Raw genomic sequence first — 14,840 nt, forward strand, 5'->3', positions numbered from 1 at the left:
TGTAGGACAGGGATAAAAGGATTTTCTGGATGGACATTCAAAGCATGAAACAATATGAGAAAAAGGACATCTTTTTTGTTTTGTTTTTTTCATCTTGGCTGTTAGGTGAAGTGATCCATACCAATCTCATGTCTGTATGATAAATATTAAGCTACCATCAACACCTGAGTAGCTTAACTTAACACAAAGACTGGAAACGATGGAAAGCTGGTCTTTTGTCTGTCCTGAACCTGCACAGGCACGGAAAGAGCATGAAAACTCCACACAGAAAGACCTCAGCCAGCAAGTGGATACGAACGTACGAGTTTCTTGCTGTGAGACATCATCTAATTATAAATCATTGTAGTGCCTCTACATTCCCAGAATAGATCAAATCTCTACTTCGTACATCCTTGTCAAAAGAATGGTGTGTGGTTCCAAGGGTACTGTACACATACAGCTACAAAGATAGTTTAATAAAGGAAGAGATGACCAAAAAAAAAAAAGCGGCCATTGTTAGTCTTGATGCATGCTGAATCATCCCAGGTAAGGAAATCCCAAAAAACTGATTCTGTTGATTTGGATGCAACATCGCCAACGGAATCAACTTTTTGTAATAGCCATCGTTAGAGAAATATGTCCTATTTTTCCACTAGATGGCAGCAAATATCTGCTATATTAATCTTTCTCTTTGTTAAATTTAAATTGCTAAAAATCTACGAATTAAATCGTCCAATCTGTGTGCAGTACCTGACAGTATGAACATCTAGAACTGATGATAAGGGTCTACAGTCCATAGTAGTCAAGAAGAAAGCCTCACTGTCTGCTCTTAATCATACATGTTCCCTGGAGAGGACGCTAAGATAAAGGTGCTCATTGTACAGTGTTTGCACATAACTTCAGCACTAAGGTTTTTCACATCCCCTGTCATGCTTCATGCTACTGTTTACTTTTTTCAGTATTTATTCAAGACCATAATTGTCAACTGTCCTAAAGCACATGTTGGTATTGCAACATAAACAGCAGAGAAGTGGACATTTAGCATATGTCAGCGTTTCACATCCATCCCTCCATCCATTTTCTTGCGCTTATTCAATTCAGGGTCATGGTGGGGCTGGAGCCTATCCCAGCCGTCCAGCTGTCATATGTGGGGGAGGGGAATACACCCTGGACAGCACAGCAGTTTACTCACATGTTAATTAACCCAACCTACATGTAACCTACACATATGTCCTAACTGTGGGGGGGAGATGGAGTATACAGGGACAATGTAAACAAGAAAGGAAGATTAAAACCTAGGGCCTCCTTGCTGTGATGTGACAGTACTAATTTCCATGTCGTTTTGCCTTGCTGAAAGAAAAATGACGAATAAAATTACATATAAAAATATATATTCAGCGTAACTTTTGACTTTAAATGACCAAACTGGAGTAAGGTGGTGGTCTCATGTCAATTATCCTCATCAAACACACCACAGTGAGAGCAGCTGCATTATATACCTTCCTTGCTGCAGGATTGAGACAGCACTTCAGCGGTACCAGGACCATAAATACATAAAACCTCCCGCATACAAAATTACAACACAAAGAATGAATATTTACATACATGTATGATGGATGTGTGCAAATATTTAACATATAATATTCCCATGATTTTTCATTCAGAGCTGTGCTCTTTAGACAAACATTAGGTGACCAATTTTCCAGTCTATAGTCTTGATGCTACTGTTATTTAACATCTTTATTTTGGTATCATGTCAAAAGTAAGTTTTTTATTTTGTTGTGCTGATTATTCAGACACAAAACATTATAATATTTCCAGAGTGAGCTGGCAAACTAACATGAGTGATCATACAAGAGATATACAACACTGTGGTAACCATTCAAATAAATGTAGCTCACTTTAGTGTGCATACTACAAATGGATTGAAGCATGTTGGTACTACGGTTTAAATTAAAAAAAAAGTTTGGAGAATAAAGTAAAGCACAACAAATATAATCATTGGTGCGTTATTATTTAAAACATAATTATTTATTTATGAAGCTTATAACAAAAGATAGCTGTATGTATAACGTGCAGTCTTGAGTCACACTGATCAGTTTGGCTGTTAATATTACGAAAACAGGTTGTTTATTTGGAGAAAACATGAATATTACACAACGCATGACGCATTTTTAGCGTAAAGGTTTGTTTGAGTGGTGGGAATGAATTCAGAAAATGTGGTAAACACCGCACCCAACCAAGCCTGCCTGGACATGAGACTTGTGAGAATGTGCACAATATCCAGTGTGACAAAAGCTAAGCTGTGGTTTACTCACTGGCTTTTACGTACATGATCTGTTTGCAAATCCCGAAGTTACTTATTTAACCCAGAATATTGTACCATAAATCAGCAATGTGCTATTATATTCTTTTACTGCAATAACAAAGACTGTTTGGTTGTCAACCAAATATAACTTAAACAAAAAGGATCAATTATCCCATTACTCTGATATAGACATCATATTTGATATGTGACTGTTAAAGAACAGACAGCACAGCTGACGCACAAGAGGATGACTGCTTTTTATTAGGATGACAAGTTGTGGCGTGAACCCAAATGAAGAAAATAACCCCAACATTAAAGTTGCTTTGTTCAAAGGCTCAAGACACGGGTACCATTCACTGGGATGACTCGTGTTAAACACAACTTAATCCAATGCATAAAAGAAGTACGAACTGCATTTTAAAAGATAAAATATATTTTAATTGCCCCTAAGCTGGGAAATTGCTGTGATTAAATAAAATAAAATAGAATAACTCACTAAAATAAAATATGGTAAAGGAAAGTGGCTTATTAAGAAGAAAAATGATGGTGTTCCATAGGTTTAAAAAATCTAACTAAAATACAATAGAATGTCATAGAATGTTAAAAGAAAAAATATAATATAATATAATAATATAAAATAAAATAAATCTCCATTCATAGAGAGACAGACATTCATGCCTACAACCAATTTAGAATAGTCAGCTAACCAATCACACGTGTCTTTGGATGGTGGGAGGAAGCTAGAGTATCCAGAAGAAACCCACTCAGACACAGGGAGGGCATGCAGACTCCATACATAAAGGCCCCTGTCTGGAGTCAAACCCAGGAGCTTTCTGCTGTAAGGTGACACTGCTAACCACAGTACCACCATATAATAGGGATGCTAGGGATAATAACAAAAATGTTTAAAATTTTACAGTAAAAATTAAGTTGGTGAGACATGAGATAACTTGCTTTATCCTATAAAGCACCAGCCAGTGCTGTGACCTTTTCATCACATTGACCACAATGTTTCATTTATGACAACTGTAATCTGTCTAGTCTAATCTAATCTCTATCTTGTGTTGAGTATTATAGTCTGTATTGGCAGTAATAAATGGGTGCATGCTAATGTTTAATAACAGGCATTAAAAAAAAGTCTTATCATTTCCGTAAAGCTGCCCTGAGATCTTATATCATTCAAAGGATGATAACAGGAAAAGCCCATTTTGTTGTGTCCTTAGCAGTATCTATGGGGGGAGCTGGCCAGTAAGCTTTGTTTTTTTCGGTCAGGCTGTGGTGTTGTGTAGGTTGTCATAGTTAATGTGGGGTTAAGCTGAGATGGGTGGAACAATAATGCTGGGATAACAAGGTGTGGGTGAAACTGAATAGAAGGTAGAGTCAGTTGTCCCTTCCCAACAGAGGTTGAATGAAGCAGAAGCATGTCTCAGCAAGAGGCAGCATTTGTATAAATGAAAAGGGAAATTATTTCTCAGATTATGCACACCACTACTCAGACATCATGGCTACAGGGATTTTGGAAACTCAGAGTGGGATTTTATAAAACTTTGAAGGCACTCTTCAAAGGTATAAACTGGGAAGGTGTGGTGCAAGAGATCACATTGGGAGGACTTTCTTTTTTCAATTTTTCTAAATACTCAATATATCCATGAGTGTAAGAAATCCCTGAATTGAGGTTTAATTACCCTCCAAACGACCCCCCCCCCCCTCTCTCTTCCACCCACTGTTGTTGACTGGCTCGGCCGGTTATGTAACATATTTATGCCTTGCGCACGTGGCTACAGTCATTATAAATGACAATATGTGGACGGATTAAACATTACCATCCACCCCTGAAACCAAACAGCCCGCATTTCACCTCTAAGGCACAGGATAAGAGTGAGGTCAATGAAAACTGTGGCCATTTAATCGATTTTCTACCGAGGAGCTCGCACTCACCCGTCCAGTCCCGACCATAAAAACCAATCCAGGGATTGAACAGGACAGTGTGTTTGCTCTTAACTCGATCTGAGGGTACACTCAGTTCAGCGTGACCGGTTATTGGTTGTGTCATCCTTACCAGGAAAAATGCATCGAATGGGCATTATTCGATGGGCCTCCTGGCATTTATCTCAAGGGGGCAGTGAGCAAACACTGATTTAAAGCAAAGTTCATACACTCGTTGAAAATTTAAATAAAAAAAATAAAATAAAAAATGAATGCGACTGGATGATCACTCGGATATCTTAATAAAAAAACATTTTAAACCACATTTAGAGATTTAAATTATGCGCATATTAATCGTATTGTTGCAATTCCCCCCTCTCACCCCTCATATGGTACCACCACTAGACTGACCACCACTCTCTCTCTCTCTCCTTCCCTGTCTCACGTTATTCCCCCCTCCTTCATCTAAAAGCTGTCATCCTGAGCGGTACTGAGTCGACGGCTCAATCCCTAAACGCCCGGATGAGAGCGGCAGGCGACATTCAGGGCAACGCAGTCGCATGAGTCGACCGACTGGAAGGCAACCAGACCAGGGGGGGACGACAGCGAGTGCAGGAATCTGAAAATTTTCGACGCAACCCACGTAGATCGCTGTGGGAAAAATTCAGACAGAGACAGAGGCGTGGAGACGAAGAGGAGCGGCGCGTTTCCCCCCCTCCTCTTGCGGTGTCCTATTTCGTTGGTAAGTACATTTTGCCCATTAAAAAAAACCGCTGCACATGTGCCTTTTCCTCTTCCACGGGACTCGTGTCTCGTTTCGCCACTTTCCTTGCGCGTTTGTTGTGGTCTGCGTCCCCGCGGGCTGAGTTTAAGGAAGAAGAGGCCTGGTAAGTAGGAATATAGCGGCAAAGAGGCATGTGTGTGCATTAAAATGGGCTGCAGCAGCTCACGACGCGCTACGCTGATTCCGAATTGTACTCGTGTTATGTTGACGGACAGCGCCGTGAACGTTACATTTTACCGTGAGTGGCAACATTCTTGTTTTATTTCTGTGCGCTAGTTCCTGTTGTTGCTGCTGATCGCACGCGACAAAACCAGTGAGTGGAGCTACACGTGTGTGTGACTCCACATCTGAGAGTCACCAGCTCTTATTCACTGTCCGCTCTGAACCACCGCGTGTAAAATGCAAATGCCCGGCCATGGCTTGGATTTGAAGAGCTGCTTTCAGTGCCCAATAAATCATTTAGTAGTTAATCACACGCGCTCATTTCTCTCAGGGCTTTTCGTGAGCAGACCAAACGCTGAGGACAACGGTGGTCTCCACTGAGCATGCGCACTACCGCCCCCTTTGACCTATAATATTAATCAGTTGAGAGTAGTAGTAGTCTGTCCTGCAGGTCTCAAAAGTGCATCGGGTCGCTTCTCCGGTTTGTTGACAGAACGATTATTGAGTGGAAAAGCAGGCGAGTGAATCGGGCATCACAGGCAAATAAAGCAGATCCTGTTATTCATGAGCAGAAATGAATCTGTGATGGCAAGCTTTGTAGCTCAGGGCAAGCCTCATTGTCACCATGATGACTATTTTCCAAAGAGAAATATCACAGGACTATGGGAAGAATAACAGAATCAACTGGGCAAAACGCTACAGACTGCATACTCAGAACAAAAATATCACAGTGTAAAAATACGCCATCACGAAAGTACTGAAATGTCACGCAAGTCAAAGTAAGATAGTAAGCAAACATTATGCAAATACTCAAGAGGTAGCAGCCAAATAAAAAAGTCCCTGGTAATATATTTTAGCTAGGCTCGTTTTTTTTTCGTGAACTATTTTAAGTGTATGTGAAAACAAATACAAGTAAATTTCAAATACCTAAGTTGGGCACCAAAGTGTATGCACTTAGCTATTTTCATAGTTAATAAAAAGTGCTGATTATCATATTCTAGGCAAATCCAGTTGTCATCTTGTCTTCTTTAACAATATTTCACTACATTAATGATATCTGTTCCTACTGCTTGCATAGGAAGTGGAAGTCGCATATTATTTATGGACCCACAATGCAGTTTTCTAGTTAATCATTAGTCTGGTGCTATGATAAGGAGTGGTGAGAAAGGGGCAAAAATGTCAGGGTCTGTCACTACCTTACGTGTTTTCCGTTCTCTGCTTTTTCTCATATATGTTTTTGGTAATAAAATATTAGATCAGTGCTTCGCACAGCAGGGGTTGTAACCTGGGAGGATAAAATGCTCTGATTGCTATGTCTATTCTAGCTTTATAGGCATTAAGACCGATATGGAAGTGCAAATGATAAGATACGCAGATTAATGACTTCCCTGTTTTTCTATACTTTTATCCTTTTTGTAAACAAAAACAAAACCAACCAACAAACCAACCTAAATTTCCCTGGAGTGTGCTAAACTTTGTTATATATTTATTTATTTATTTATTTATTTATTTATTTATTTATTTATTTATTTATTTATTTATGTTCTTCTTAACTAGAGGGTGGAGAATGATAAGAAATATGGTAGAGAGCAGGGAAGGGTGTTAGGTAACGGTTTGGCCAGGCTTGGGACTTGCTGTTCAGGGCGTTTGCACCCATGTGGTAATAATGAAATGGTAGTAGATTTTGTTTGCTTCTCTTCTCTTGGTCATTTTTGTGTCTTGGATTAACTTTTTTAATAACGTGAACAGTAGCCAGTCTACCTAAGCTGGGCTCGCTGGCTTTCACATGCAGGGATTATAAAATGTAAAGTCCTTACACCTTCGGTTGTGGGTAATCTGCTGCTTTAAAGCAGTCTGATTTACTGACACAGGGAACATTTCAGTTCAACTTCTGTGTTTGAGCGTCAGCTTCTTTTTTTTTTTTTCTTTTTTTACTTATTTGCTTGACAGCTTTGGAGAGAAGAAAACATGTTACTGTGGTTGGACTGCTTTTGACCAAGCCTTTATTAAAGAGTTTCAACCACTATCTAGTCGAGTTAAGGTGCGTTCACGGAAACATTACAGTCCACTGTGTTTATGTTTGACTGTACTTTGACCTGCCTTTTGTGAGTGTAATCTTTTTGAAAAAAAAACAAACAATCAAACCAAAATGATTCACACTAAATTGCCAGTTCCGTGGCGACAGGGTGCAACCACAGCCTAGACCACATGCTCAATAGCCTCTCCTCTAATGGTTACCCAAATGCTCCATGACAGACACCGAGCACCTCATATTTAAGCCTTGCAGCTAAACCTTGTTTAGTAGAACTTTTGTGTGGAAATTAGCCATCAGTGGAGGAGGGCGGGGGGTGAGCCGAGTTTTTATGCATGGAAGAGGTATGTGTACATTGCGTAATGTTTTCATGTTCAACAGTACGCTGAGTGAGCAGACTGGTTTTCGTGGCTGTACTTTTAGTGTGTGTGTTCTGTACAGTTTGCAGTTTCTAAGAACTTTCTGCCCTCTGTGACTTTGCTTTTAGTTCCGGTTCAATGTTATTTTCACCTGAGGCCTCTTGTGATTACAAAAAAATGTTTTCTGTCAGCAGACAGGCTACAACACCTCATATTATAGTCTCTCTTCATGGAGGAGACCTTCATGTGTTTTGATTGAAGGTGTGACAAAGCTCTTAGATTTTTTGTTAGATTGTTTTTTAAAGCAAAAGCCACACCTCATTTAAATTTGGCTGGTTTTCCCTTCAAGGTTGCTTCCAAACTTTCAGATTGCTCCTGTTTTGTTGGGATCGCTCACTTGAAGTCCCACTCTGCCCACTTGCAGGGATATTCACAGGATGTGAATAAAGTGTGTCAAAACAGCATTTCTTATAATTTCATTTCATTTGGGAAGCTAGGTACCGTCGAAGGAAGCCAAAACAGCGGAATTGTGCCAAAAAAAGCCTAAAGGTATGTGATAAAGTTAAGGCTGTTTGGACTGAATGTTCTCTGTCAGATGCCTCAGTGCATCACAGGCTAATCGGTACTGACGGTCCAACCCTGGTGGACAAATTTGCAGTAGAAAAAGACTTGTGTGTTCTTTTACCTTGGATACTTTGAGTATCCTCCTTCTAGTGTTTGGCCACCAACTGGTGACCCAACTCTTGTCACCAATGATGACCTTTTATATTAAATTTGGGTCAGAGTGACACAACATTTGAGATTTTGTTTTATGTACATATTTGAGGTCAACGGTGAACCTAGAGGGAATGATTTAAGTGTCGTGGCAGCTCTGGTAGTGATGCAGGGCTGCACAAGGAGACGTCATTGAATGGGATAAGCACTCAATTTGAATCAAGTGGGGTTTTTTAAAATTTTAGGTGAAGTCTTACCTGTTTAAAATGGTGGCTGCTTTTGAGATGCACAATGGTTATGGTTAATATGCAAATTGCTGCAGAGTTGTCACTGTTGCGCTGACAGCTTGTTTCAGCTTCAACAGTTACTTTGTTTTAAGTGTTCAGAATAGCCAAATCCTGATTTTTTTTTTTTTTTTTTTTTTTTTTTTTTTTACTTTATTATTTAAATATTTATTATTAACATGTCTTTAACAATTCCTTTGGGGAAAAACATCTACTAAATCAATATAAATGTCCTAACTGGGACATTTTAAGACTTGTCAGAGTCCTCTGGTTGAAAAGGAGTGTTTCCAAGAACCTCACCCAATGATTAGCAATATTACAGCAGGAGTACGAGTAAAAGAAAATATTTTTTATTATTAATTAATCTGAAGGTTATTTTCCCAAGAAATGTTTTTGCTCTTATGTATTGCAGAGGATAGTGAATCAGAATTTTGCAGAGCCTCCAGTGGCACATTGTAAATAACCGTCTGAAACCAAGCAGTTTTTATTATTTTATTATGATGTCAAAGAAGACAAAGGAAACAACTTTACATAAAAATTCTTAAACAAATGATCTACCCAAATTTTTGGGAATTATTATTTCTTATTACTAGAATAAAATAAAGAGATAACATGTTAATATTGTATACATTTATGACAGTTACACACAGCTATCAGAATTTTGAATTATCTCAGATTTAATTTTCTTATATAAAAAGACTAAATTAGTTTGACCTTGTGTGTCAACATGACCTGGAATAAAAGACAATGATAGGAAAAGGTGCTCGCCTCCTTTCAGCGATGGCTGCCCACCGTGCAGTCCGGCCCTTCTGCCAGTGGGTGTGTCTGCGTCGCTGTGGGCAAAAGGGCAGTTGGCACCGGCGCTGGCAGCTTCACAGTCAGAGAACACTCTGTCTTTCTGATCAGCCCACCTCGCCCTCCGAGCACAATCACCCTGTTATGTCTGAACCCTCCTTCGCCATGGCAACATCACATGATAGCACTGAAAGAGCGAGAATCTTCATGCTGTGTGTGTGTGTATGCGTGCGCTACATGCCTGCTTGTGCCAGTATTGCTTAATCCATGTTATTGCTGAAAACCTGGTTAAGCATATCATCGATCACGTGTCTTCTGATTTTTTTAGCAAGGGTCAAAACATACATAGGACAGAAGATGGCGGAAAGGTTGGCGTGCAAGTGTTGTAAGAGGACACAGAGCAAAACACACTTTGGGGAATCTGCTAGCTATCAGCGATGGAGAAAGAAGACAAAAACAGATCAAGCAAACTTCAAACTTGCCCTTTTTTAATTGTTTAATTTAAGCTGTGCCTTAGGGTCAGGGGGCCATTAAAGCTTGGGATAATAACCCAAACCATTTCAGCTCTTGGACTATTTTACAACCATCAGTTCGGTTTTACCTCAGTACTTAACCAGATTTTAACTATCAGGACACAAAAATACTTGAGGCTGCAATTATACGTTTAAATATTTGTGGCTAGTACACATGTATATGTATGCAGCTGGTTTCAGGGAACTGCTGTCTCCTGCCAAGTTTAGAGCCATAATGCTCATCTATCCTCCTTTTACTGCTGTCATGTAGACCTTCATTCTTAGAAACCATAAGTTAACCTTAATAGCTCTTAATGCTGAAATTTTTTTTCCGAGAACTCGTAACACGACGATTGTGGTATTTTTGAAGGTTTCCTCGGTCTTCTTCACAAATATCAGCATTTACTGACTCACTTCTTTAATCGTGCTGCCAGCCGTAGGCTTCCTGTTAGTTTTCCTGTTTTGGTTTCTTTAAAGCTGGAATCTCTCGTTTAAATTGTTAAGGGTGGTGCTTACAAGAAGTTATTGCCTCCCGAACCTTTAGATTCTTCCCATGAGAAATGTAAGCCATTCCATCAAACAACAAAACAATTAGCCATATATTACACTCTGGTATTTTACGATAGCTGTATCATTTTCTCAGTCCTGTTGTGTGCTTTTTTGGCCCTGTTTGTGCACTCCACTCTGCCCATAAGAGCGGTTTTGTAGTCTTTCTGGTGGCCTTCTGTAAGCGGCAGGGTCTGTATCAAAGCGGCGTCACACAGAGCTTCTCTTGTTCGGATGTTGGCCTTGTGTTAACTATGCTAATGGCATAGCATGACAGGCTTACTGCTAAACTGTGAGGCCTTGCGGTTCTATTTATGGAAAGTATGCATTTTTCTCTTCTTTTCACTCATGTATGTTTCTCAGCAGCACAGTGGGGCTTGCTTGACATTAATGCGAAATCATTTCGCCACTAAGCCCGGAGGCCAGTTTGAAATTTTGGAAAATGTTTGTTGGCACAGCGCTTGGGAAAGCTATTTTTGGTATTCTGGGGTAATGTGTCTGTGACAAGATGGGTGAAATTATTGAGAATTGGCAGATTTGCGTTGGTTGCACAATTTTATTTTAAATAATTTATATTGTATTTGATTTAAACAGGTCACCTCTTGTGGCAGTTTATCGCAGTTTTCTCCATTTTACTCTATTGTGTGGCGAAATGTGTAAGAGGTCTCCGATATGAATGAGAAACCTGTACATGTCCTGGTTATTGCTGTTGTGTTTATAATGTTACCACTTATTTGTATTTGACTGTACGGATGAGGCAGGGCTCCATGTAAGGTTGAGCAGCTGGCAGACTGGTTTCTGCATACGCTCATGTGACACGGCTATTTCTAGCCAAATCATTCCTCCTCCCTGCTGCCTCTAGCAAGTGCAAGAGCAAGTGGTGGATACGTGACACCTCAGGAAGCCGTGAGGTTAGAAGGTGGGGGCAGTCGTCATAGTCCAGTGGTATCTATCCAGAGGCCACTTTGTGGGATGGGGATAAGCTAGGTAGGACATGACTTGATGGCCAATTGAATGGCTTCAGTAGAAGAGTGAAGTCAAAAGGTATGTGGTTGGAACAGGTTCAGACTGTTGCCACAAAGTTGTAATTTGTCAGACAGTGTTTGCACATGTCACTGGGCGCACTGGAAATAAACACATGAATGGTTGGTTGACACACATCCAACGTTCCTGTTGGGAAGATGTAAAGATATCAGGTGATTGATCACTTCTGCTGCTTACTTAGATTCTGAAAAGTTTGTTAAGTCTGTTTGTTGTTCAGTGTCATTTCTCAACTTCAGTGCCACTTGGATGGGTTGTTGTATTGAATGTGATATCTTAATAGATGCTTCATCATTTATTGCTTTCTGTGCTAACATTGCGGTCTTTCACAGACAGCAATATTAGATTCAATATTTACATTTAATAGGTGGATTCTCATAAGCTTAGAACTAATCCATTAACAATACACAGGAGCAGACATCAGTTCAGAAGCCACCATGTTGCTATCTTGAATACAGGAGCCATGGTAAGGCGCCAAATCGTGCTTTATGTACGTGGCTAGAGACTGGCCACTTGAACAGCACCTTACGAGTTACTATAAATTTAAAGCTCACAAATCAATCTTTCAAACTATATATGACCATAAGATTTGTACAAAAGATTTGTCTTTCTCATTATGTCATTCTCCTCCTTCTCCACTGCTCTCTCTTTTCCCTCATGTCCACTTCTTTCTCTTCTTTCTCACCTCAAGCCCCATTACCTGAACTGAAGTCAGGGGTCTAATACATGAAAACATGCATAAACATGTTTATTTAGTCCCGATATTTTCGTAATTACTTATTGTTAGCAGATAAATGTGACCAACCTGTCTCTGGATAGCTGACAATGAGCCGGCTAAACACAAACAGCTGGTTATAAACTAACATCATGCCAGCTAATGTTAGGGTCAAGTGTGCTAACAATCACACTTTCCCTCTGATAAACAGTTTGATTAGATTCCCAGTGAAGATGAAATCAAGCGATCAACTTCAAAGAAAGTTTCACTAATGCCAGCTAACAGCAGCTAACAGCAGCTAACAGTAGCTTAAAGGGGCAAAAAAGGCAGCACTTATGGACACAAAAGTTCAGGATAACCTCAACAGTTCACCTCGGTATCATTGTCATCGGACAGAAGTAAACGTCATTGACTCGTATTGGGCTCCTTTCATAAGGTTTTGCAGCCTCCTCCAGCGTAAATAGACCTGTACACCTAGCATATTTACAGCTGAGGTAAACAGCAGACTGACGGTCACACTGAGATGAATGGTGGCCAGAGTTGTTCTAATTCTGCCATTGTATCTAGGATTATGCACTTGAATTGGAAGGTGTTTAAAAAAATAGAACTCAATTGATTCCGATCTACAGTCAACTGACATCTATTAATGATATTTTGCACATTGTACCATTGAGGTTTGCTGTCATCTTGTGATTCCCATTTATGTTTTGCATTTCATTCACATGATGGTAAATGCAAAATTACCTGTGTTTGCTCATGCACAGGTGTTCTTGTTACAGTATAGAAAACGATGAGAAATAAATATTGACCCTAGCATTTCAAATTTGTGTAATCAGTTAACTGGGATCTCAAGCTGCATGTTGCAACTCTAGTATTGACCAAACTTATCAACAAATCCCAAATTCTAATCATATTTTTATCCGGTCATTTTACTCAGTGATTTGTTCCACAGTAAGCACCAATTTACTGCCATATGCATAATTTTTAAGTCTAAAATAGTACCGAGGGAGTACTGTTGTGATCACATATAATTTCACTGAATCATACCATTAAGCTCTCACAAGCTGAGACTACCTATTACAATGAGACTACCTATTACAATGTTAGGTGGCATTTTGTACACTTTACGGACTAATTAATCAGAGTATTCAAACGGAGTGGAGGATATGATTGTTGGTCTAATACAAGTCTGTTATTTTTAATAATGATTAGTTGTATAATTGGGTCTCCTTTAGATGTGTGACAGAAACAAGAGATAATTTTGGAACAGAGCCTGGAAAGTGGTTGTGGGCACATAATACACTCCTATTGTGAAGTAAACCTGATTTTCAAGGCTAATATCAGTCCAATAAACTACAGGAGGTTAGGATTAAATGTCATTGAACAACTCGGAGGGTTCTCTGTACTGAACAGGTGATGACATCTTCATAATGTTTATCACATTCCAGCCCTGCCCTGGGTATACAGCAAGTAACCCCTATGGCCAGCAGCCTACTAATACTTAGAGGCTTACCCAGCTCCAGTCTGAACTGTAGTCAACAAACCTGTCTACATACTCTTTACACATAAACACTGCAGCTTTCAGAATACTGTATATGATAATATAAAATGTTTACTAGGTGTCTAGGGCCATGCAAAATCTGTAAAACCTTTAAAACAGAGTTTTCACATCTTTAGCTCCAATAAAATTTGAACTTGCGCAATAGATTTGTGTCTTATTGAGCTTAAGTTCAGGAGTCTTAAAGTAAATTTTGAGCTTAAGAATATTTGATTTTCATAAAAGACAGGGTTGGGGATTTTTTTTCTAAAAGCTAGTAGGTAACTGGGCTCTTTTAGGAATAGACCGCTGATACAAATGTGTGAATGTCAGAGTTTAACTTGCAAACACATCAAAGCATCAGCTCCTTTGAGTCCTGCTGGCTTTTGGGAGATGTTTGCTTAAACAGTTAATGTGCAGAAATGGGACTTATCAGCACTTTGGCATTCTTACTTGGACAATTTTATAACATAATTGTATTTGTTCAATCAAGTGTACAGTCAAGAGGACTTATGTTTAACTGAAATCCCTGATTTAGAAGCATGGTAAGTTGTCATTGAAGCTAGTAGTTGATAAACTATTTAAATTTATTTAAAATTCTCCCACTTAAGAAAAACTGAGAGTAGAGGGGGGGGGATTTTAGCTTCATTGCACCCCCTACTGGTTGGGCAAGATGATGTTCTGATCTGAAGCCATGGATGGAAACGTCTCGAAGAAATGAGTTATACCAACAAGATTAGAGGTGACCCAGGCAGAGCGGCCCTCCTCCCCATCTTACCCTCCATCACCGGAACACCAGCAGACCACTTGTCACAATGGCTTTCCTTCAGCACCAGGCATGCTGTGACAGCATTCACACACAGAGAAAGTAGCGCATGTCACACACAGCCTCCAAGGATGCTGCCCCCAAAAATATCGCTCCCTGGAGTGTGCACGGCAGCTGTATCAAAATATTGTGTGAAATATTCTGACAAGGCTGTGCATTTCAGGACAGACTAATAATTTGCACATTTGTATGGAGAATTGTTGTCAGTTTTGATTACAGGTTTTTCATTTAGTCGGTACGCTAGGGCTGAAATTCTTTCGCTTATATTGAGCACCAGGGTGTGACCTTAACTTGCCACACAAATGCAAAATTGAACACAC

General features: G+C 39.6%; 1 protein-coding gene across 4 annotated transcripts in view; it reads left to right on the plus strand.

The window, feature by feature from the left end:
* The first annotated feature begins 4,667 nt into the window (after positions 1-4,667).
* The window catches only part of slc20a2 (solute carrier family 20 member 2), a 40,222-nt gene continuing 30,049 nt past the window's right edge, over positions 4,668-14,840 (plus strand). For 2 of the 4 annotated variants that reach the window (XM_031728046.2, XM_031728049.2), the window contains exon 1: positions 4,668-4,955. The gene's annotated coding sequence lies outside the window, so the exon portion shown is untranslated. Of the gene's footprint in view, positions 4,956-4,976; positions 5,101-5,215; positions 5,236-14,840 lie in introns of those variants that run through there. The other 2 variants (XM_031728047.2, XM_039620582.1) reach the window with 2 other exon arrangements.

Source organism: Oreochromis aureus, linkage group 12, assembly GCF_013358895.1.
Source record: "Oreochromis aureus strain Israel breed Guangdong linkage group 12, ZZ_aureus, whole genome shotgun sequence".
Lineage (NCBI taxonomy): Eukaryota > Metazoa > Chordata > Actinopteri > Cichliformes > Cichlidae > Oreochromis > Oreochromis aureus.